The sequence below is a fragment of the Copadichromis virginalis genome, linkage group LG1 (assembly GCF_057382275.1).
Source record: "Copadichromis virginalis isolate Kocher_CV1m ecotype Utaka linkage group LG1, C_Virginalis_male_GT1.1, whole genome shotgun sequence".
In the NCBI taxonomy this organism is placed as follows: domain Eukaryota; kingdom Metazoa; phylum Chordata; class Actinopteri; order Cichliformes; family Cichlidae; genus Copadichromis; species Copadichromis virginalis.
The window spans coordinates 10,818,095-10,842,125 of record NC_140618.1 but is presented as its reverse complement, the minus strand read 5'-3'; the positions used below and the strand labels follow the sequence as shown (position 1 = coordinate 10,842,125).

Here is a 24,031-nt window from a genome sequence, read left to right as displayed (position 1 = left end):
GTTAGATTTGCTCTTCTTTAAGAATAAAAAAAATAAATAAAGATTGTTTTGGATTTTTCTTTTCTGTTCCTGGCAGCGAGTTAGGGCTGTGAACTTTTCAGTGGCTGTGCGTGCATAAAACGTGGGTGTATGGTGATGGAGAATGCTGAGCTGCTCTCTTTTCTCTCGTAACATAGCAGTGTCAATTTTGATAACATCAGTGTTGCATTTAACACATGCTCGTAGTTCAGCTGGAAGTTCAGAAGCCCAGTGGAATGCAGGGAAATGTCTCTCTTCCTATAAGCCTCCTCTTTGATTTTACTCCCATAGGTCAATGAAACACCAATAGAAGGGTTAAAGCCAAAGAGCAAAGCTGTGTAGTGAGGTGAATTAATCTTGTATTACAGTGTACAGATAAACACTGATTGATATATGTGTGTGCGCGCGCGTGTGTGCGCGTGTGTGTGCGCGCGTGTGTGTGTTTTGATTGCCCCGCTTGCCAAAGACACATAGTAATCAGCTGGTTACCATAATCAAGTAGCCTTTGCTTTTGCTAGAGGTATATGAAAATCTGCCTGATTGATTTCATGCCCAGGTAAGTGTTTCAAGTCAGCACTAACTGGTACCAGATTGATTTTTGTGTGGGTTGCATGGATGCCCAAGTCACAACAAGAGCTAAGGTGGAAATCACAGTTTTACCAATGAAAGTTCAGTTGTTTGAGCCCTCTCTTCTTAAATCGCTGCTTAGTCAGTGGTTGACTCCCAACTAAATCCAGATGCAGCTAAAAAAATTTTTTTTCCTGTAGCATTTGTCTTTGTCTTCAGCCACAGTGTGTCAGGCCGCAGAGCTAATGATGTGTATTATTGCATTTGTGGACAGAAATCTGAAATCTTTTGAATGTGGTCTTGACAAACAGTGTTTCAGAAACTCCCAGTGTGATGCAGTATAAATACAAAAACTTCTACAAGAACAATATAAGAAGTTCTACCCATAACTGAGGATGTTTTTTTTTCCTTGGTGAATTTATTGCATCTGAAAGTTACACAAAATATTCCATGTTTCAATCTTAAGGTTATAAGAAAGCAGAGAAAATCAAATCCTGTTTATATTTAGTGGAAAACACAAGTTCACACAACCAAAATCCAGTATCTTCCAGTATGATGTTACGCTTTTTGCTTCCTACAGTTTCAGCCTCATCAGTTGGATTTGCATTCTCATGTGGTTATTCCGATTTGTTTTCTGTCCCAATTTAAGCTCTGTGAGCAGAAGAAAGGAAAAAGAATGGGGCACCCCCAGCCTGACTCTATTCAACTTAAAGCAGATGTTACATGCTTGCCAACATGAAACGAGTCTTTTAACTGTGGAGAAGATGAAATCATATACCTTTGATTAGCCTTTTTGCTTGGTCAAGTAAAATAGTTTGTACATGGTTGCTGAATCCACCCTGACCTTGGCCTCATTGCAAATGCGTCATCAGATTACAGCAAACAAGGGGGAAAAACAGCTACTCATGTTTCTATTTTAAGATGTTGAGGCTAATTTCTGATTTGCTGATTGTCAAGCTTACTTTGGAGAAAGCAAGAAGATTGGATCTGATCTCCACAGACCCCCATTTCCTGGATGAACTTGAACATGTCTTAGCAGGAGCCAGTATCCTTGAAATATAACTTGGCTCCTTTTTATACTCCTTTTTATATCCTCTTACCCTGCTCAGTTCAAGATGTTTTACATTTTGAAGTTGGGATGTCCACATTGTAGACATGCCTTCTACTTATTTCAAGGCTATTTATTCTGAGGACGATAAGGAGTAAAATATGGAAAAGAAAGTGGTGCAGGAGGCAAAGGTGGGGCGACAAGGTATTCCTTTTAAATATATGGTGAATGAGGGTCCTTCAACAAGTGTTGTGTTTACATTGCTTGTGGGAAAACAAATCGGCTCCGGCTGTGTCTAAGGGGGCTGTAACACAGCTCTTTGGTAAGGAGCGCAGCTTAAATTCCAAGCAGCAGGAGCAGCAAGCACAGTAATGTCACCCCAAGGTGTTGAGAGTAAATATACAGTGCTACCTCTAGGCTAAATAGGGGAAAGAACACAGAGAGATTGAAGTGTACATCAGTGACAAACTAGAGCAACAGCTTTACCTAGCAGCAGCAAAAGTGAGAATAAATAATTTGCACTATTATTTTGTCATTATTATTTTTAATATAAAGTTCACACATTACAAAAGTAACGAAACCTCTTGCACTTGATCATACTGTCACCAGAACAAGGCATAGAAGCTATAAAACTGAAGAAAAAGGAACTTGAGCCAGGGTTGTCAAGCTGGGGGTCAGCTGGGTTCTTTAGCACTTTTCGATCATGTGGTGGTGAAACAAAAATTGTTCTGTTAACACTGTGGATGTACTGAATGAAGAAAATAATATCTAACATTGTCTTATGTATCAAAAATCATTTTCAACTACAAAGTATTATACACATTTTAAAGAAATGATTAAATCCTTTGGTTGAAACACAGGGCAATGTCTATCATCAGGGCTTAACTTACAAGTATTTTGTCAGAAGCCGGCCAACACACATTTTGCATTGAAACCTTTAAATTCTTATGCTATTGTAATTGGTTTCTCATAATAATCTGTTTCCTCATAATGAGATAATAAGAATGGCATTACAACTATACCTTTACTCTGGTTTGTAAAATGCAAACGCACTGGGGCTGATAACAGCACAGATTTTATACCTGGTTTTGCAGAAGCAGCCATGTGAGCTGAGAATGTTAAAGGGGTCATTGAAACTACCCACTTTACAATATGCCACATTGCCATTTGTGTGTCAAGCATGAGCCTTTTTATTGGCTCAAATTGGTGATGTTATTTTCATTAACACCTTTTTTTGTCTGTATGACTGTGTGTACATACCTGCAGTATGTACACTGTGTGGCTGTAGTACGTGCTTGACCTTTGCCAGTGGGACAGAAAATGCAGTGGAAGAGTGATACCACTGTGCGGTCTCTCTAATCTGCTCACTTAGCCCTGGCTTTGGGGCTCACTTCGCTCCACTTCATCTGAAGCTTTCACATCACTAACGGTATTTTCACATACTGCAGCTTGTCTGCATTGCCTTTTTTTCATTCTCCTTCTTTCTCTCAATCACTCTTACTTTTGTCTTCTTTTTTCTTATCGGACCTTTAAGTCCTTGACGTTACTTCAACTATCTTGTCTAAGTGCAATCTTGGTAGGTGGTGTGGCAACCACTGTTATACTGTATATGACATTCTCATTCTCTCTTCCACTATCGTGTCTCTGTACTTAGTTTAAAAGTAGCATACACACAGGGGCACTACAGCAGTCCAGATGAAGTGCAAACCTTGAATCACAAAGAGGGGATATACGGAGTACAGTATACTTGGTCTCTCTCTCTGCTTACCTTTATCCCCATCTTTGTCAGCACTAATGTAATCCAGTTGATGGTAGACATATAGACTATCAATGAATCCTCAAAAGGCTAAAGTACTGCCTTTCAGTTATTGTACTCATCACTAGATGAATACAAAGAGTAATACAAAGAAGACAGAACAGCATCAGTGAGAACAATATTGAGTTTGTTATGTTCATTCTGAAGTAGTTTTGAAGTTTAATGGGTCTTTAAAGCTTTAAAGGACAATAAATAATATGCCATTTAATTATTAACAGCTCCTTAACTCACCATTTGTGAATGCAAGAGTAATGTCTACTTCTGTTGTAAGATATATGAGATTATGTGTATTTTTCCCTTATTATTTTCCAGTATTGTTGGAAGCTTGATATTAAACTTTCGTGGATTTTGTCCTGTGAGTTGACAAGATCAGACTTACAGATAAATAGACAACATGTGGAACTTTTATCATTATGGAGGGACTTCCAAAAATGCTCATCAGATAATTATATAAAAATAAATAGATATGGTGATAAATAATATCACTAATTGTGCACATTTTCTATTTATACATTGAAACCAACAATTAAAATGGAGAGTTTTCTTCAGCATCTAAAATATAATTTTAAATATTCTGTTGGGCTTTCCTTTTATTAATATCAGCAAAGTAACATGGAAAAATTTAGTAGGGTAAACTACAATACAATACAGGGTGTTGGTCCTACCGTATCTAAAAAAAAAAACACAGTAATTTGCTGTATTTCTCTCCTACTCATCCTTGCCTCTGTCATCTTCCTTCCAGCCCCATCCAAACTTTCCTCTTTTCTTTCTCCGTCGCACCTTCTCAAGCTGTCGACACGCTGGTTCGGAGGGTTTCCTTCAGGAAGGAGAGGTCCATGTTCCAACCACAGCCTGATAGAGGGAGCCCGATAACCCCTGAGACAAGTACTATACTGCCAGCTGACATGAAGCAGATGTCCTCCTGACCCCTTTCTCTTTGGGAACAGGACACCAAATGAAAATACAAGGGGTACTTGAATATCAGCAGCGCTATTGTGAGGGTGTGAACTTATTGTTGCACAAATTATGAGAATAACATAGAGTAAAGATGACTGAATCCATAAGTAATCAGAAAAACAAAAAAATATTGTTGCATGAGTAAACGTGTTCCAAAGTGTTCCTCGTAATGAGTGGGAAGTTTAGACAAATTCAGCATCCCTGACTGTTAATGTCGCATGCAGTTTTTGTGTCATACAGAGACCTTAGGAAATTATGTAATGTACATCCCCAAGCCGGTCACACACATACAGGCCCACACATGCACACTGGTCACCCACTTGGAGTGGAAGTTGGAGCTGAGCATGCACAGAGACCTTAGAGTGCTGTGACCTCATTACTATTCAGAACCAACGGTGAGAAGACAAGTAGTGCTGCTTTCCCAGTACAGCTCACCCCCCGTGCTAGTAAATGATGTGCACGAGAGTGTGGGTGTATAGGGTGGGCAGCAGCTTCCCCTGAACTCCACTCCTTGCCACTACTACACAGACACACACACATACTCACTTCCTCCTGGGAGATATGTGGGCCTCTGCTTTCTGTCAGGGTGTCTTCAGCTGCAGATCCCTGGGGCCTCTCACTTGGTGGGAATCTGGTCTTCTCACTCCACAGCCAACCTCCCCCTCCTCCTCCCTACAGATGAGAAGGAAAACAAGACCTGAGGAAAGCACTGCAGCTCGTCCTCTCCTATCGTCCCCTGTATTTTCTTTGCTATCTCAATACTTTGCCCTCGTCCCCTTCACTTCTTCTCTTTCGTCTGTGATCGATAACGTTAATTGGCTCACTGAGTCAGTGGTACATTGATTGTGGTCACTAATAAAAGGGCTATTGATTGGCACTTTGTTTAACACTGGCCCATGCAATGAGAGCTGCCCTCTAATGTTATCCTGACAGCAACCTTTTCCTGTTTGCCAGTCTTTTAATGTAATAAATTATGTCACTCAATTAAGGAGACTTTTTTTCTCTCGCATTTTTTTTGTGCCCTAACAGTATGAGGACAGTTTGTGGCTCCTGAAAAGCAAAGAGACAACGCGCCTGAGAGCTTGAGCAACAACTTGCCATCATGGGTATTAAACTTTGTCCTTTGTAATATAAAAGCCACAGATGGTTAACATACTCCTATACCGCTGATACCTGAATTTCATTCTTGTATAACAAGTACATAATAGAGTGAATTTTTATAAAGCAGGATTTTTTTACATTGCACTTTGTTTATTCAACAGCCGAGAGACATTAAAACAAAATGATGTATTGTGGTTTTAGAGATAGTTTTGTATCATTTCCTGTTATTATTGGAAAAACACAATGCATACCAGAAGAACGTCTGTTTTCTATGCGCAGTACATTTTTGTACAGAAGGCATACTTGCACTGAATAAATGGGGGAAGTTAGGTATACCGCAAGAAAATCCGAGCAGGACTTTGGCCAAATTACAAATTAGCTCTTTTTATACAGTAGAATTAGTATTTACTGAAGGAGTTAAATAAACAAGATAAAACAGAACTGTAAGAAATAGTAACATACAAAAATGCAGAGTTGTCTAAAGTTTGAGGCCACACTTAAAATCTGTCCTATTTTTGGAAATATTTGGACAAAGATCAATAAAACTTACAACACGCAAGATTAAGAAGAAATATTTCTGATAAATTTCGGATGATACTTCATAGCCATGCAGGCAAATTAAAAAAAGCTGTGACATTATGTAAACTTTTTTCTCCAAAAGAGTAGTTGAATACTCTGAAGCAGCATTCAGATGGCATTTTTATCTACTAAACAAATGCTGACTCAAGTAATTGAAAAGAAAGAAACACCACATCATAACAATATACATCAAAATTCTAATTCAGAACAGACACACATTTGTCTAACTACGGTATAAACTCTAGTTATTCACATCATAGTGGCATGAAAAAAAAATCTCTATATAAGAAGATTCATAAAGGCAGCGAAGGACACCACAGTGTATCAAACTCACAGTGAAACTAGAATGACATCTACACCAAATCTACTTCACCTGCCCCAAAAAGAAGAAGCACTCCATTCTGCAAACACCTTCTAAACCCTTTATTCTGTATCTTTGTGGAGGCATATGTTTTTCTATCTTTTGTTGTCTAAATTTACTACAGATTGTGTATAATTCTTAGTACATTAACTGACTGAAATGTTGCAACCAAGAAGAACATTGTTCTACATTTGCTTATCCAGATCCTTTAGAATTTTACAAGGTGATTTTCACCTTAAACTTTTAGGAGAAATGCTCTCCTCCTGTTGGGACATGCAGATTGACAGGAAACAACCTACACAATATTCTCAACATGAACTCAATACCCAGTTTTATTGCAATTAGCTGCATGTGGTTCTTTACAGAGCCTGAGAGCGTTAGTGAGTCAAAGGCAGGTCTCCTGAGTAAGAAGATAAAAAACTGGAAATGGGGTGTAAGTACCTCCATGAGAGATTTAATTATCGCCATTAAATATTCAATGATCAATAGAATTTGTTTTAGCCGATCAATAGGTTGCAAGGCCTGAGAAGGACAATGTGCATAAGTTACTATTTGCATTTCAAAGCAGCTTGTGTCACATGGCCCCATTGGAAATCCATACCATTTTGTTAGGCAGTATTTCATATTTAGCTGCTTTATCCCCTTATCACTGACTGCTATTGATTCCCTTCCCTTTATTTACTGCCTGCAAACTGCCTTAGGTTTAAAATGTCAAAATGTTTTTAGGGAATCTGATATACCTCCATCAACCTTCCTCATCTCATATCTAGCTCTGTATTTTGCTCCCCCTCCGTCTCTCTTTTTAATTCCCCTGCTGCTCTTTCCTCTCTCTTCCTACTTCCCTCTCACTACTCCTCAGTAGAGTTGAAAATTAAACCTTGTCATCTTCCCACCCACTGTACAGATCTCTGCTCATTCGGGTGTGAATCTGCACATTATTCAAATAAATATCTCAGAAGTGTCAGGGGAATACTCTGAGCCACTTCAAAGACTCTCCCCCACCCCCCAGCTCTTTCAATGTTGCTTGTTCCCGCTGGAGTCCTATTTTGTTTACCTGAACTGGCTTTAATGGCTTGTTTTTCCCAGTGCCTATCAGTAGTTCAAGAGCAACATTTAGCCAAGTTCAAGTGCATGCATGTTCAGAACTCGCCTAAGCTTTGATTGTTCTGCAACACTGAGCGTCATGTAATTTATTTTTGGCCCCAAACATTGTTATTCATTGACTTCCTTGCACTGTTTCACCTGTTTTTTTCTCCTTTTTAAAATTCTATGTTTCCCCTTTCTTTGCTTTGTGACTCTTACTGCAGAGGAAAACAACAGTTTGCTTGGCTTTTCTTCTCCCCAACCAGGTAGTTTCACCTGGTGGTGTATTGTTTAAAATTGTCTAGAAGGCACAAGGTATGACAATACAGGCCGTAAAGAATTAAATAGAGTTCACTGGAGGCCAAGCATTCAAAACACCCCTCGCAGGATGATGCCTTAAACTGCTTTGTTAAAATATACTGACTTCTATCTATTACTAGCTATAAAACACTGGTTAAAATATAGTTTTTTGTTGTTGCGCTACATAGGACATTATTTCTATCTCTGAGCAGGCCTATCTATCACAGCAACCCTCAACCAGGAGACCGCAGAGGTCAGGGAGTTAACCTTCAGAGACCTGAGGGCAGCATGAAGCACCATCAGTGCCATCAGGATACATGGCCTCAGCACTGCTGCGCAGCTGGGGGAAGGAAAATCTGGATGAAGTGAATGGATGTGTACGTGCGCAAGTATTTGCTTCACATCTGTAGGTGCCTCTGTGCATCTGTCTTGCTTGTGTAAATAACAGGGTCATGAATGATGGTAAAGTTGCTTGTAATAACCTCAAAGGCAGAAAGAGACATGCTGATTGGAGTATAATGTATGAGTATGCAAAAAAAAACTTTTCACTGATATGAGCTGCCACTATGTGATTTATAACCTTTTGGAATTGCTTCAAATCTTCTTAAAACATAAAAGACATATGGATATGAATATAAAAACACATATCTTGAAATATTACAAGTTTCCCAGTGAAATCCCTTCATTTGTAAATGCCTGCAGGACTAAAACCAAATGTTTGTTTGCTATTTTACAGCAGAAATTCAGCTTCAGCTTATCATTTGTTGAGAAACCACCATGAAAATGATAGGTAATCCTAGCATACCATAAAAATGCTGAACTTTATTCACTATAGTTATTCACCAATTGGGCAATTATGCAACCTGAGTTTTTCTATCTTTTGTTGTTTATGTTGTTGTTGTTACTGAAATTATGGGAAAAATTACGCCGAGGACTAATGCTTTCTTCCATTGAGTTTAGGCCCTGCAGTCAAAGGTTCCTGTTGAGGTAACACTTCAGCGCATGTGCGACATTTGCCATTTGCGTGGGAGGAGTGAAAAGTGGCGGTGACAGCAACAGTAGGTCGCAAATATATTCGTCATAAAACATCCCCCTGTTTTAAAATTTACATCCACTGCTATTAATGGAGCTATTTACAATGGTGCCTCACCAATAAAACTCAGCTAATTGCTGGCTACAGTGCCAGGTGTTTGAACCAAGCTTGCTAGCTTTAGCATTAGGTAGACCTCAGCAGACTGTAGATACTGAACAGGGAGAAAAAGGGAGCCACTGGAGTTTGCTTTGTTTGTTTTTAGTCTTCGTAATCTATTTATCCACTCTTATCGGTTCTCTTTTTGGTTTAGGTATCTTATTCCATCTCTTTAAATTTTACTGATCTGGACAACCACTCCTCCAAAATGCAGGCCTTCAATTTGATTATACATGGTGAAAGACATCACTCACCACTGGCCCGGAGACTTCAGCTTGTATGTTTAAATTGCTCCCAGCAGAATCCTTAATCCGGGCGGAAATCAATACGGCTTTTACTGTCACATCGGAGGGGCGGGGACCATGTATTGATGTTCAGATGTCATTTCGAGGGTGGTGGATTTGATGTTTTAGTCCTCTCCTCAGCGTGGAGATGGCACGATAGATCAACTGATGGTGTCTAGCTTTCTCCAGGGTTTTACTGGAGCTCGGGGTTTGGAGTGAAATGTGCAGTTAAATCAAAACGTGCTGAGATTACAAAGAAAACCAGAGGAAAGGGTTTACGGAAAGATTCAATTGATTTTTTGAACGGTTTGAATTAAAATCTGATATCTTAATTGGGTTATTGTAACTGTAAGCCCCTCGCCTTAGCAGGATAGAAACTGCTGTCTTAATTGACTGGTTCTGCGAAATTATGTTTTCTTTCTATAGTGTTTCTTTAAAAATACTTTGAAATTATGGAGATGTTTGGAGAATGCGTGACATTTTTGATGTCAGGTGATGGGCAATTCTTAATTTGGACTTTTAGGCACCCATTTCTTATTGATACTACGTATGCATACCAAATTTTTCCAGTGACATACTTAAAATTTATTGTCACAAATATTCAGTGGTAATCAGTACACACTTTGTCTCAAGTGTGTGTATAGAGATACATTGTCTAAACTTTAAGTTCGTAACAGTCTGTATGTTATCATTGCCGCATAACGAATGGAATGACGAAGGAGATCCCATGGACCATTGTGCTGGAAACAGATGCTGACTGTAGTTTGGTCAAATTCAAAAACTCTTAACTTTTAATCTTGGTTATCAAAACCTCATTCTCTGTCATTCCTCCACAGCAGATTCTGATCAGAGTTGCCAAAAAAAGTATGACATAAAACATGTGTTTGAAACAATCACCGTCACTTCGCAAGTGAGGCTGTTTTTTCTTCATTATCAGCAGATTCAGCCTTTTATTATTTTGAACAGTTGCCTGCTTCATCAAACACACTAGATAATGAGATTGCTCTTTTGTTTTATTTCACACCACATCAACTCCCCTTCAGTCTTTCTCTTGCATTCATATTTATAGATTTATCTTTTTCCCTAACTGTCAGTCTCCATCGCTCTCTGTCCCTATCCTACAGTTTCTCTCCAAGGAGTCTTGCCTCCTCTCTGACAGCTTGTGGGCCCTAGAGTCACATTTCAGGCCTGGCTGCTACTTAAAGGCCCATAATCTGCTTGGCGAATGGCTACAGTGTGGCGGCCTGAACGGAAGCAAATTATTCGCTTTAAGGACTCCTGCTGCTGTGGGACCCGGGGCTAGTGGCTGGTGCCGTTAACGTTAACACACACACACACACAGTGTGTAAGCCATCATTATTTATTTAGCCCGTTAAGTGTTTAAAGTGGAAAGGGTCCGTCGGGACGTAGCATGGTTGATGAAATTATTCCACGTATATATGGTTAAACCCTTCAGGGAGAGAGAAACATAGAAACATCGGGAGATGGAAAATGAAGACTTCCCTCCATTTCAGACCCACGGTCAGATCATAGGAGTGTTCAGGGCTGACATGGTGATATTACAGAACTCACAACATGGGAGGAATTCCCTGTGATCTATGAACAGTGTAGGTTTCCTGAGACTGTATATGTCTATCAAACATAAATAATAACAACAACAATGATAATAATTTGATAGACTGTAACCAGTTGGCAGTTACACATTTAGGCTTTACAACTGATTTTCATTCTTTAGAAAAGTCTCTTCCAAAGATAAATATCAGTATCTTCCAATATTTGCTGTCACAGTGCGCTCCGATTGATCTTTAAGCATGTGTGCTGTGTGTCTTCATCCAGGCACATATGCTTGATCACTGTAATTGACAGAGGGGACATCATATTTGTTTTCGCTATGTATTTGTGGAATAAGGATTCCCAACATAAATAAGTAATCATTGCATGGTGGCCCTCCATGCATGTTGGGCCAGTAGCACTTGCCCTCCAGTAATGACACCATTAGGTTACAGGACTGAAGTAAGCAGTTGAGAGTTTACCTCTGGGAATCTATTCTCTGTTTCCATCCTGCCGTACCTAATTGTGACATTTACTGGACGGTTTACACCTCTATTTGCAGCACTGGTGTAACAGCAGCAACAGAAATGCAACTTTTTCCTTTTTTTCTTTGCTCGCTGCAGTAATCGCAGAACAAATGGAAGAAACACAGTTTTGTACAGTGATAAACATGCCATACAATTAACCGATGCCAATGCTTATTGACCCGCCCAACCCCCTCCAGACAATTGAAAGCTGCAAATACAATGAGAATTTTGGTAAATATTGGGAAAATGAGCATTTTTCATAATAATAAAGATAACACTCTGTAAGAACAACCACTTAAATATTATTAACTACAGTGATGGAAAGTAGAGACAGATACGGGAATGAAGGGGAGGGGTTGGTGGTTGAACAGATTGAATGGCTAATGAAATGGGTACCTCCAGGCCTGAATAAATTCTCTGGTCTGGCGATCCCCCAGGATGCTGGCCTCCTAGGGAGATTAATGACCACTGGGCCATAGTATAATGAAGTAGTTTGCCTTGGCAATGTGCTTGTGAATTCATCACGGTGTCCACAAGTGGGCTGGCCAAGCACAACATCTATATAAATCCCCCTCACTCTTCTCTCCCGCTGGTGCTGATTTATGGTTCCACCACCCCCAAATGGTTTGCCCCCTCTCACCAGACCCCGCCCTGGCTGACCATCACTATCCTACTGAAATCCAGGTCACTGCACTGATGGGGAAGAAATGGGAGGCTAATCAGATAATGGGAGGTGAAAATGGGCGAGAGTGAGTTGGAATCTCCAATTTCTCAAGCTCTGCCCATCTCAGCTTTTCATTCTCTTTCACCTGCACACACATCTTGTTGATCCTTTGATCCTTTCTATTTTTGATGTCTCTAAAGATACTAGTTTACATCATATTTTACTGGTAGTGCATGTAAGCTGTCTGTATCCTGTGAAGCGATTTAAATATTTTAGGTCATTTTAGAATTATTCCTTTGGTATTCGGTAACCTATATTGATAGTTCATGCATTTAATAATCTTTATTTCTTTAGACTGGGTTTCATTTTATCAGAATATAATGGGAAGCTGGTCATTTGTGCAAGAACAAATGTGGACAAAAAGTTGATAACAGAGAGACATGGTCAGTTGCTGGCAGTGATGCTGTTGCTGTTCATGAAGGTTTTGCGGGTTGGAAGGTGGCGCTTGATAATGTCTATATCACTGCATTAGTCTCTGCCCCTGATTGGAATGATGGTCTCAGTGATTAAAAATTGGTATTATTTTGGGAATATTGGGAATATGTACAAAACAGTTGGCAACAATTCCAGTGGCGACTGTGGCTCAGGGGGTTGGGAAGCGCTTCTGTAAACGGAAGGTCGCCGGTTCGATCCCCGGGCTCTCTGTCCTGGTCGTTGTGTCCTTGGGCAAGACACTTTACCCTACTGGTGTTGGCCAGAGGGGCCGATGGCACGATATGGCAGCCTCGCTTCTGTCAGTCTGCCCCAGTGCAGCTGTGGCTACAACCGTAGCTGCCTCCACCAGTGTGTGAATGCAAGAGTGAATGAATAGTGGCATTGTAAAGCGCTTTGGGTGCCTTGAAAAGTGCTATAAATCCAATCCATTATTATCATAGGTCCCATTCTTTGAACTTTTTTTAAAAACTGAAATTAGAAATGAAAAGCATGTTTTTATTTATTTATTTACTTTATTTGTAGGCTAACTTTATGTGGACGCCCTTGCTTGATCAAGTTATTTAGACCTTAGTACTGCAGAAGCTTCATAGTTCCTTTCCAACTGATATGACAGTCTAAATCATGGGGCAGAAGTCCTTCTACATTAGATTCTGTTATGATAAATGAAGCAAATGTAGGACTTTACTCCTGCATTCTTTTTGAAGGCCACCCGATGGCGATAGTTGTGGTCGCAGAAAACTTCCAGTGTTATAGAAGTCTATGGGAAAATTGCTTTCAGCCTTGAACTCTGTAAACATTTTACTGATTAATTCATGAGCTCAGTCACCCATTTTGGGTCATCCTGAAAAAAACTTAAAATCAAGATTTACAAAATCTATTTTGTAAATGTGCCGAACCATGTTTTAAAATGGAGGATTACCTGTGGTAAGAAATTGTACTAGTTGATCTGTTGTATCAAACTGCTCATTAGCTAACAACTTATCAGTCTCAAGTGCAGTTTCACAGTCGGAGCCACACCTTACATCTGATTTTTATGCAAGCAGGATGGCGAGTGTGAAATGCTCATGTTGAAGTTTCAAGTAGGACTTCTGAAGCAAACAGGTGATGTCACTGTTACTAAATGTCCATCCTTTACATTTTTTTAGTGCTAGTGGCAGGGGGCTGCATCTATGACCCAAAGGTTTACTGGTGTTGGACATTAATGAAATAGAATGAGGTAATAGCTACGCTACTGGACGCACTCAACGACGTCGACTGGGACATGTTCAGAGCATGCGCAGTCGACATCAACGAGTTTACGGAAGTAGCAGTATGCTTCGTCAATATGCTAGCGGAGGAGATTATCCCCACTGCGAGAGTCACCACATTCCCAAACCAGAAACCGTGGATGGACAGATCGATCCGCACTGCAGTAAACGCCAGGACCGCCTCCTACAACGCGGGTCTCGCCACTGGCGATATGAGCGCCTACAAAGCGGCCTCATACGGTGTGCGGCGTGCGGTGAGAGATGCTAAACGCCGGTACCGGGAACGTGTGGAGTCCCGCTTCCACCAGGGGGACACACGGAGTATGTGGCACGGACTACGCACCATTACGGACTACAAAGCCAGGGACACTGCGCCGATCAACGCCGGCTCTGCATTCACCAACGAGCTGAATCAGTTCTACGCCCGTTTCGAGGTTAGCCAGGCGGCTAATGCTATCTACCGCCTGACTACCGAGGACAGTGACGTCATCAGCAAGAGACCGGTGACTAGCATCGCGGAGCATGACGTCCGAGCGGCTTTGAGGAGAGTGAACACAAGGAAAGCGGCGGGGCCAGACGGCATCACCGGCCGTCTGCTGCACTGCTGTGCTGACCAGCTAGCAGGTGTGTTCACTTACATCTGCAACGAGTCCCTGGCGAAGTCTGTGGTCCCCACATGCTTCAAAAGATCCACCATCATCCCTGTGCCCAAGAACAGCAAACCCTCATCCCTGAACGATTACCGGCCAGTTGCACTGACCTCGGTAGTAATGAAGGTGTTTGAGAGGCTGCTGAAGAACATCATCTCCTCCTCCATCCCAGACACTACAGATCCGCTGCAGTTCGCCTACAGATCCAATAGATCCACAGAGGATGCCATCGCCCACGTCCTACACACCACTCTCAGCCACGTGGACAAGAAACAGGGTAACTATGTGCGAATGCTGTTTGTTGATTACAGTTCAGCGTTTAACACAATAGTGCCCTGCAGACTGTTCACAAAGCTCAGGGATCTGGGACTTAACAGCCGTCTGTGTGCATGGGTGTTGGACTTCCTCACTGGCAGAACTCAGGTGGTGAGGGTGGGCAGGTGCTTCTCCAACAGCATCACCATCAACACAGGAGCACCTCAGGGATGTGTCCTCTCGCCACTGCTCTACTCCCTCTACACTTCAGACTGTGTGGCCACCCATGGCTCCAATACCATTGTGAAGTTTGCTGACGACACAGTGGTGTTGGGTACCATCTCCAACAACGATGAGGCGGCCTACATGGATTAAGTGAAGAATCTGGCATCATGGTGCCAGGACAACCACCTCCAGCTGAACGTCGGCAAGACCAAGGAGCTGGTGGTGGACTTCAGAAGGGGTCAGCACAGAGACTACAAGCCCATTATCATCAATGGAGCTCCAGTGGAGAGGGTGCAGTCCTTCAAGTATCTTGGTGTTCACATCTCCTCAGACCTGACACGGGCTGCCCACATTCAGGTCCAGACCAAAAAGGCTAGGCAGCGCCTGTATCACCTATGACAACTGAGGAAGTTCAGGGTCTCTCCAAAGACCCTTAGGATTTTCTATACAGGCGCTGTGGAGAGCATCCTCACACAGAACATGACATTGTGGTTTGGGAACAGCTGTGTGAAGGACCAAAAAGCTCTCCAGAGAGTGATCCGTACAGCAGAACGCTGCTGCAGGATTGCTCTCCCCCCGCTTCAGGACACCTGCACCAGGAGATGCCGGACTAGAGCAGCGCAGATACTGAAGGACCCGTCCCATCCAGGCAACAAACTGTTCCAGCTTCTGCAATCTGGTAGAAGGTTCCGCATCTTCCGGGCAAGGACAGAGAGACTCAAGAGGAGCTTCTATCCCCAAGCCATCCGTGCCCTAAACACACACACCCGCCCGCTCACATCATCTCACATCATCTATAATTGACTGAGACAGGACTCTCTTCCAGACACTAAACCAAGGAACAATGTACATTTCAAATTCCTTTAATTTTAAACATGTTTATATTGTCTATCCTGTAAAATAGTCAGATGTCTATTCATATTAATGTACAGAATTCACCTGCTTGCTGCTACTACTGCACATTCACCCAATGTGTGTGTGTGTGTGTGTGTGTGTGTGTGTGTGTGTGTGTGTGTGTGTGTGTGTGTGTGTGTGTGTGTATATATATATATATATATATATATATATATATATATATATATATATAAAAAAAACACCCAGCACGCCCCTGCGGGCGGTTTATCCTTCAAGCTCGGGTCCTCTACCAGAGGCCTGGGAGCTTGAGGGTCCTGCGCAGTATCTTAGCTGTTCCCAGGACTGCGCTCTTCTGGACAGAGATCTCCGATGTTGTTCCCGGGATCTGCTGGAGCCACTCGCCTATCTTGGGAGTCACCGCACCTAGTGCTCCGATTACCACGGGGACCACCATTACCTTCACCCTCCACATCCTCTCGAGCTCTTCTCTGAGCCCTTGGTATTTCTCCAGCTTCTCGTGTTCCTTCTTCCTGATATTGCTGTCATTGGGAACCGCTACATCGATCACTACGGCCGTCTTCTTCTGTTTGTCTACCACCACTATGTCCGGTTGGTTAGCCACCACCATTTTGTCCGTCTGTATCTGGAAGTCCCACAGGATCTTAGCTCGGTCATTCTCCACCACCCTTGGGGGCATCTCCCATTTTGACCTCGGGACTTCCAGGTTATACTCGGCACAGATGTTCCTGTACACTATGCCGGCCACTTGGTTATGGCGTTCCATGTATGCCTTGCCTGCTAGCATCTTGCACCCTGCTGTTATGTGCTGGATAGTCTCTGGGGCATCTTTACACAGCCTGCACCTGGGGTCTTGCCTGGTGTGATAGACCCCAGCCTCTATGGATCTTGTACTCAGAGCTTGTTCTTGTGCTGCCATGATTAGTGCCTCTGTGCTGTCTTTCAGTCCAGCTTTGTCCAGCCACTGGTAGGATTTCTGGATATCAGCCACCTCCTCTATCTGCCGGTGGTACATACCGTGCAGGGGCCTGTCCTTCCATGATGGTTCCTCGTCTCCCTCCTCTTTCTTGGGTTTCTGCTGCCTGAGGTATTCACTGAGCACTCGGTCAGTTGGGGCCATCTTCCCAATGTATTCTTGGATGTTCCTTGTCTCATCCTGGACTGTGGTGCTGACACTCACCAGTCCCCGGCCCCCTTCCTTCCGCTTAGCGTACAGCCTCAGGGTGCTGGACTTGGGGTGAAACCCTCCATGCATGGTCAGGAGCTTTCTTGTCTTTATGTCAGTGGCTTCTATCTCCTCCTTTGGCCAGCTTATTACCCCAGCAGGGTACCTGATCACGGGCAGGGCGTATGTGTTGATGGCCCGGATCTTGTTCTTACCATTCAGCTGACTCCTCAGGACTTGCCTGACCCTCTGCAGGTACTTGGTGGTTGCAGCCTTTCTAGCGGCCTCTTCATGGTTCCCATTTGCCTGCGGGATCCCCAGGTACTTGTAACTGTCCTCTATGTCTGCAATGTTGCCTTCTGGTAGTTCAATCCCCTCAGTTCTGACTACCTTCCCTCTCTTTGTTACCATCCGACTACACTTCTCCAGTCCGAACGACATTCCAATGTCATTGCTGTATAGCCTGGTAGTGTGGATCAGTGAATCGATGTCTCGTTCACTCTTGGCATACAGCTTGATGTCATCCATGTACAGGAGGTGGCTGACAACTGCTCCGTTCCGTAGTCGGTATCCGTAGCCAGTCTTGTTAATGATCTCACTGAGGGGGTTCAGGCCTATGCAGAACAGCAGTGGGGACAGAGCATCTCCTTGGTAGATCCCGCACTTGATGGTAACTTGTGCTATGGGCTTGGAGTTGGCCTCTAGTGTTGTACGCCACATCCCCATTGAGTTCCTGATGAAGGCTCTTAGGGTCCCATTGATCTTGTACAATTCTAGGCATTCCAGTATCCAGCTGTGGGGCATTGAGTCATAGGCCTTCTTGTAATCAATCCAGGCAGTGCACAGGTTGGTCAGTCTGGTCTTGCAGTCTCGGCTGATTGTTCTGTCTACCAGTAGCTGGTGTTTTGCGCCTCTGGTATTCTTGCCAATTCCTTTCTGTGTCCCGCTCATGTATTGACCCATGTGCCTGTTCATCTTAGCCGATATGATGCCTGACAGGAGCTTCCATGTAGTACTGAGGCAGGTTATTGGTCGGTAGTTGGAGGGGACCGGTCCCTTCTTGGGGTCCTTGGGGATCAGGACCGTCCGGCCTTCAGTTAGCCATTCCGGGTGTCTTTCGTTAACTAGCAGCTGGTTCATTTGTGCTGCCAGACGCTCGTGGAGTGCAGTCAGCTTCTTCAGCCAGTAGGCGTGAACCATGTCAGGCCCTGGTGCTGTCCAACTCTTCATACTGGAGACCCTTTCTTGGATATCTGCCACTGTGATGGTTACTGGACCCTGTTCAGGGAGGTCGCTGTGGTCTGCCCTCAGATCCTCTAGCCACTGAGCATTGCTGTTATGGGTTGCATCCTTCTCCCATATGCTCTTCCAGTATTGCTCCGTCTCCAGCCTTGGTGGTGCTGTTCTCTTATTGTTTCCTTGCCACTGAGAGTACACCTTTGCTGGTTCTGTGGAGAACAGCTGGTTTATTCTCCTGCCTTCTATCTCTCTGGTGTACCTCCTCAAGCGGCTGGCCAAGGCTGTGAGTCTTTGCTTGGCAGTTTCCAAGGCCTCAGGTATGGACAACTTGCTGTATTTCTTAGGCACCTTATTTGTCGCACCTTTCTGCAACTCCGTTAGTTGGCTAACCTCCCTCCGTGCTACTTTGATCTTGCCCTCTAGCCTCCTTCTCCATGGAGGGTACTGCCCCTTGTGGCTGTTCAACTTGTAGCCAAGCATCTCACTGATCACTGCTGCCGTATTGTAGATCAGCTTGTTAGTGTCGGTAATCGTGGTTGTAGGTATTGCCCGTAGTGCTGCATTAACATCATCTAGCAGACCTTCTGAGGGTACTTCACGTAATCTTGGTAACCGGCTACGGGGGATCCAGGTTTCAAGCTTGGCCATGATCCTATTTTTCAGGTCAGTTCCTCTCGCACTCAACGATCCTTCTCCTATCGCACTTGGGGCTATGTACCCAATCTCGGGTGGGGGTGATGATATCTCCCCCCTGACCTGGCGTCCTGACTCCTCCTTGCCATAGCATTTGTGTTGTACCTCGTCAATCTCTAGCTGTGAGAGCAGTCCCTTCTTTCGAATGTTGGAACACTGAGCTACTAGTTGTTTCGCCGTCATTGTGGATGTTGGGTATCGAAGAATCCATAGGTCCCTCATCCTATTCATGTAGCCCCTTCCGCCGGGGTTACTTGCGTAGTAGCATTCCAACAACGCCCTGTTTTCGTCCCTTGCCCACCGATGCCTTCTTGTTCCAGTAGCCCACTTTTCGTCAGGGTGCCCTGGTTCCTCAACACCTGACGCGGACCTTGTTGATCCGGGCGACGTCCGAGCCGGCATGCCTTCATATTTATCTGTCTCGCTCATGTCTGCGGTAGGCTTGCTTAGCATAGGGGGTCTAGCCTTAGGACCCTTACTGGATACAGACGCCCCAGGCAGGAATCGAACTTGCGATCCTCTGTTCCAAAGGCGTGTAGTTTAACCACTACGCTATCCAGCTGCTATATGTATGTATATATATATATATATATATATATATATATGTGTATGTATGTATGTGTATATATGTGTATGTATGTATGTATATATATATATATATGTGTATGTATGTATGTATGTATATATATATATATATATGTGTATGTATGTATGTATATATATATATATATATATGTGTATGTATGTATGTATATATATATATATGTGTATGTATGTATGTATATATATATATATATGTGTATGTATGTATGTATGTATGTATATATATATATATATATATATGTGTATGTATGTATGTATGTATGTATGTATGTATGTATATATATATATATATATATATATATATATATATATATATATATATATATATATATATATATATATATATATATATATATATATATATATATATAGATAGAATGAAACTTGAATATATAGAATGAAGCTTGAATATATAGAATGAAACTTGAATATATAGGATGAAACTTGAATATATAGAATGATCTTTTGAATATATAGGATGAAACTTGAATATATAGGATGAAACTTGAATATATAGAATGAAACTTGAATATATAGGATGAAACTTGAATATATAGAATGAAACTTGAATATATATAGAATGATCTTTTGAATATATAGAATGAAGCTTGAATATATAAAATGATCTTCTGAATATATAGAATGAAACTTGACGTCACGGAGGCGCTTGCGCCATCTAGTGTTTTCCTTGTTTGTACCTGCGAGGAATGGCACTATGAGCCAGTCCGCACGGAATTTTGTGGCTCAAATTCTAAGTAATGAGGAGCTAATTAACACCCTGGCAAATGCATGTTCTGGGCAACCTAATATTTGTACTAGTGTACCGCATCGTACTACTGATGAAGAAATTTATTCACTTTTTCGTCGTGGAAGACCAAATGCAGTGAACCTCTCCGGTCAGATAACCCCTGGTTATCCAGCTAACGTTACTGCGGTCAAGTGAGCCCTCACTTACGAAGTCGCAGTCAAGCTAGCCGCCCCGCCAGCCGCACCTAAAATGTTGTTGCACTACTCTTACGCATATTACGGTATAGGTGCCGACTGGCTTAGAAACGCAGTGTTTTCTGTCCTGACACTATTTTACTTCACAATCCACTCCCAGTTTTGGTTAATCTCCACTTTCACCCCTGTGATCCACAGCCCAAATTACTGTATGATTCAGAGAAAATTAACAATAAAATTTACCCAATTTACTCAACTATACTTTTAATGTCCTCATCTTTGACCTCAGATTACAGGAAAACTGAAAGAGGTGACGCAGATATCTCACTGGATTCTGACTCTGGGTGACCCCCACTCTGCATGCTGTGATCCACAGCCAAAATTACTGTACAGTTTTTGAGAAAATTGATAGTAAAATCTTCCCATTTTGCTTTACTGTACTCTACATATTGACATCTTTGATCTCCGATTACAGGAAAACTGTAAGAGGTGACGCAGATATTTCACTGGATTATGAATCTAGGCCATCTCCACTCTTCACCCTGTGATCCACAGCCAAAATTACTGTACGGATTTTGAGAAAATTGAATCCTATTCCATTACCAAACAAAATGAGTTCATTGAAGTATTTGCTTAACTACAAGAAATGTCTTTCCACACACAATTTAAATTTTTCAAAATGTCATTCACACACCACCTCAAGTATCAACTTCAGTTTTAGACATTATTTATTCAGTGCTTAATCACAACAATAGTCAACTTAAGGCACTTACATAATAAGTTAAACCTTACAATAATACATACAGAGAAAAACCCAACAATCATATGACCCCCTATGAGCAACAGTGGGAAGGAAAAACTCCCTTTTAACAGGAAGAAACCTCCGGCAGAACCAGGCTCAGGGAGGGGCGGCCATCTGCCTCAACCGGTCAGGGTGAGAAATTACATTTCTCAGATTACTGATTTCTCATATTACTACTACACAGTTTAGATACACTCAACAAAAATATAAACGCAACACCTTTGTTACTGCTCCCATTCCCCATGGGATGGACGTAGAGACCGAAAATTCATTCCAGATACACAATATAACCATCCCTCCCAAACAGTGGTCACAAATCAGTCCAAATGTGTGGTAGTGGGCACATCTGCCATATTGAGATAATCCATCCCACCTCACAGGTGTGCCACATCAGGATGCTGATCTGACATCATGAGTAGTGCACAGGTGTACCTCAGACTGCCCACAACAAAAGGCCACCCTGGAATGTGCAGTTTTTTGCGCTATTGGGGGTCTGGGGACCCAGAACCGGTCAGTATCTGGTGTGACCACCATTTGCCTCATGCAGTGCAACACATCGTCGCATGGAGTCTATCAGATTGTCAATTGTGGCCTGTGGAATGTTGGTCCACTCCACTTCAATGGCTGTGCGAGGTTGTTGGATATTCGTGGGAACTGGTACACGCTGTCGTATACGCCGGTCAAGCACATCCCGAACATGCTCAATGGGTGACATGTCCGGTGAGTATGCTGGCCATGCAAGAACTGGGACATTCTCAGCTGCCATCTGCCCTGAACAATGTGAACCATGATTCATCCGTGAAGCGCACACCTCTCCAACGTGCCAGACGCCATCGAATGTGAGCATTTGCCCACACAAGTCTGTTACGGCGACGAGCTGGAGTCAGGTCAAGACCCCGATGAGGACGACGGGCATGCAGTTGAGCGTCCCTGAGACGGTTTCTGACAGTTTGTGCAGAAATTGTTTGGTTGTGCAAACCAATTGTTCCAGCAGCTGTCTGGGTGGCTGGTCTCAGACGATCTTGGAGGTGAACCTGCTGGATGTGGAGGTCCTGGGCTGGTGTGGTTACACGAGGTCTGCGGTTGTGAGGCCGGTTGGATGTGCTGCCATATTCTCTGAAACGCCTGTGGAGACGGCTTATGGTTGAGAAATGAACATTCAATGCACGGGCGACAGATCTGGTTGACATTCCTGCTGTCAGCATGCCAATTGCACGCTCCCTCATTGCTTGTGGCATCTGTGGCATTTTGCTGTGAGACAAAACTGCACATTCCAGGGTGGCCTTTTGTTGTGGGCAGTCTGAGGTACACCTGTGCACTACTCATGATGTCAGATCAGCATCCTGATGTGGCACACCTGTGAGGTGGGATGGATTATCTCAATATGGCAGATGTGCCCACTACCACACATTTGGACTGATTTGTGACCACTGTTTGGGAGGGATGGTTATATTGTGTATCTGGAATGAATTTTCGGTCTCTACGTCCATCCCATGGGGAATGGGAGCAGTAACAAAGGTGTTGCGTTTATATTTTTGTAGAGTGTATCTAAACTGTGTAGTAGTAATATGAGAAATCAGTAATCTGAGAAATGTAATTTCTCACCCTGACCGGTTGAGGCAGATGGCCGCCCCTCCCTGAGCCTGGTTCTGCCGGAGGTTTCTTCCTGTTAAAAGGGAGTTTTTCCTTCCCACTGTTGCTCATAGGGGGTCATATGATTGTTGGGCTTTTCTCTGTATGTATTATTGTAAGGTTTAACTTATTATGTAAGTGCCTTAAGTTGACTATTGTTGTGATTAAGCACTGAATAAATAATGTCTAAAACTGAAGTTGATACTTGAGGTGGTGTGTGAATGACATTTTGAAAAATTTAAATTGTGTGTGGAAAGACATTTCTTGTAGTTAAGCAAATACTTCAATGAACTCATTTTGTTTGGTAATGGAATAGGATTCAATTTTCTCAAAATCCGTACAGTAATTTTGGCTGTGGATCACAGGGTGAAGAGTGGAGATGGCCTAGATTCATAATCCAGTGAAATATCTGCGTCACCTCTTACAGTTTTCCTGTAATCGGAGATCAAAGATGTCAATATGTAGAGTACAGTAAAGCAAAATGGGAAGATTTTACTATCAATTTTCTCAAAAACTGTACAGTAATTTTGGCTGTGGATCACAGCATGCAGAGTGGGGGTCACCCAGAGTCAGAATCCAGTGAGATATCTGCGTCACCTCTTTCAGTTTTCCTGTAATCTGAGGTCAAAGATGAGGACATTAAAAGTATAGTTGAGTAAATTGGGTAAATTTTATTGTTAATTTTCTCTGAATCATACAGTAATTTGGGCTGTGGATCACAGGGGTGAAAGTGGAGATTAACCAAAACTGGGAGTGGATTGTGAAGTAAAATAGTGTCAGGACAGAAAACACTGCGTTTCTAAGCCAGTCGGCACCTATACCGTAATATGCGTAAGAGTAGTGCAACAACATTTTAGGTGCGGCTGGCGGGGCGGCTAGCTTGACTGCGACTTCGTAAGTGAGGGCTCACTTGACCGCAGTAACGTTAGCTGGATAACCAGGGGTTATCTGACCGGAGAGGTTCACTGCATTTGGTCTTCCACGACGAAAAAGTGAATAAATTTCTTCATCAGTAGTAAGATGCGGTACACTAGTACAAATATTAGGTTGCCCAGAACATGCATTTGCCAGGGTGTTAATTAGCTCCTCATTACTTAGAATTTGAGCCACAAAATTCCGTGCGGACTGGCTCATAGTGCCATTCCTCGCAGGTACAAACAAGGAA

At 42.7% G+C, this 24,031-nt stretch overlaps 1 long non-coding RNA gene across 1 annotated transcript in view; it reads right to left on the bottom strand.

Moving 5' to 3' along the window:
• Positions 1-2,251: 2,251 nt before the first annotated feature.
• The window catches only part of LOC146718335 (uncharacterized), a 24,158-nt gene continuing 2,378 nt past the window's right edge, over positions 2,252-24,031 (bottom strand). The window contains exons 2-3 of the long non-coding RNA XR_014918569.1: positions 4,953-5,078; positions 2,252-4,384 (exon numbers count right to left, since the gene is read on the bottom strand). This is a non-coding gene — a long non-coding RNA (uncharacterized LOC146718335). The remainder of the gene's footprint in view (positions 4,385-4,952; positions 5,079-24,031) is intronic.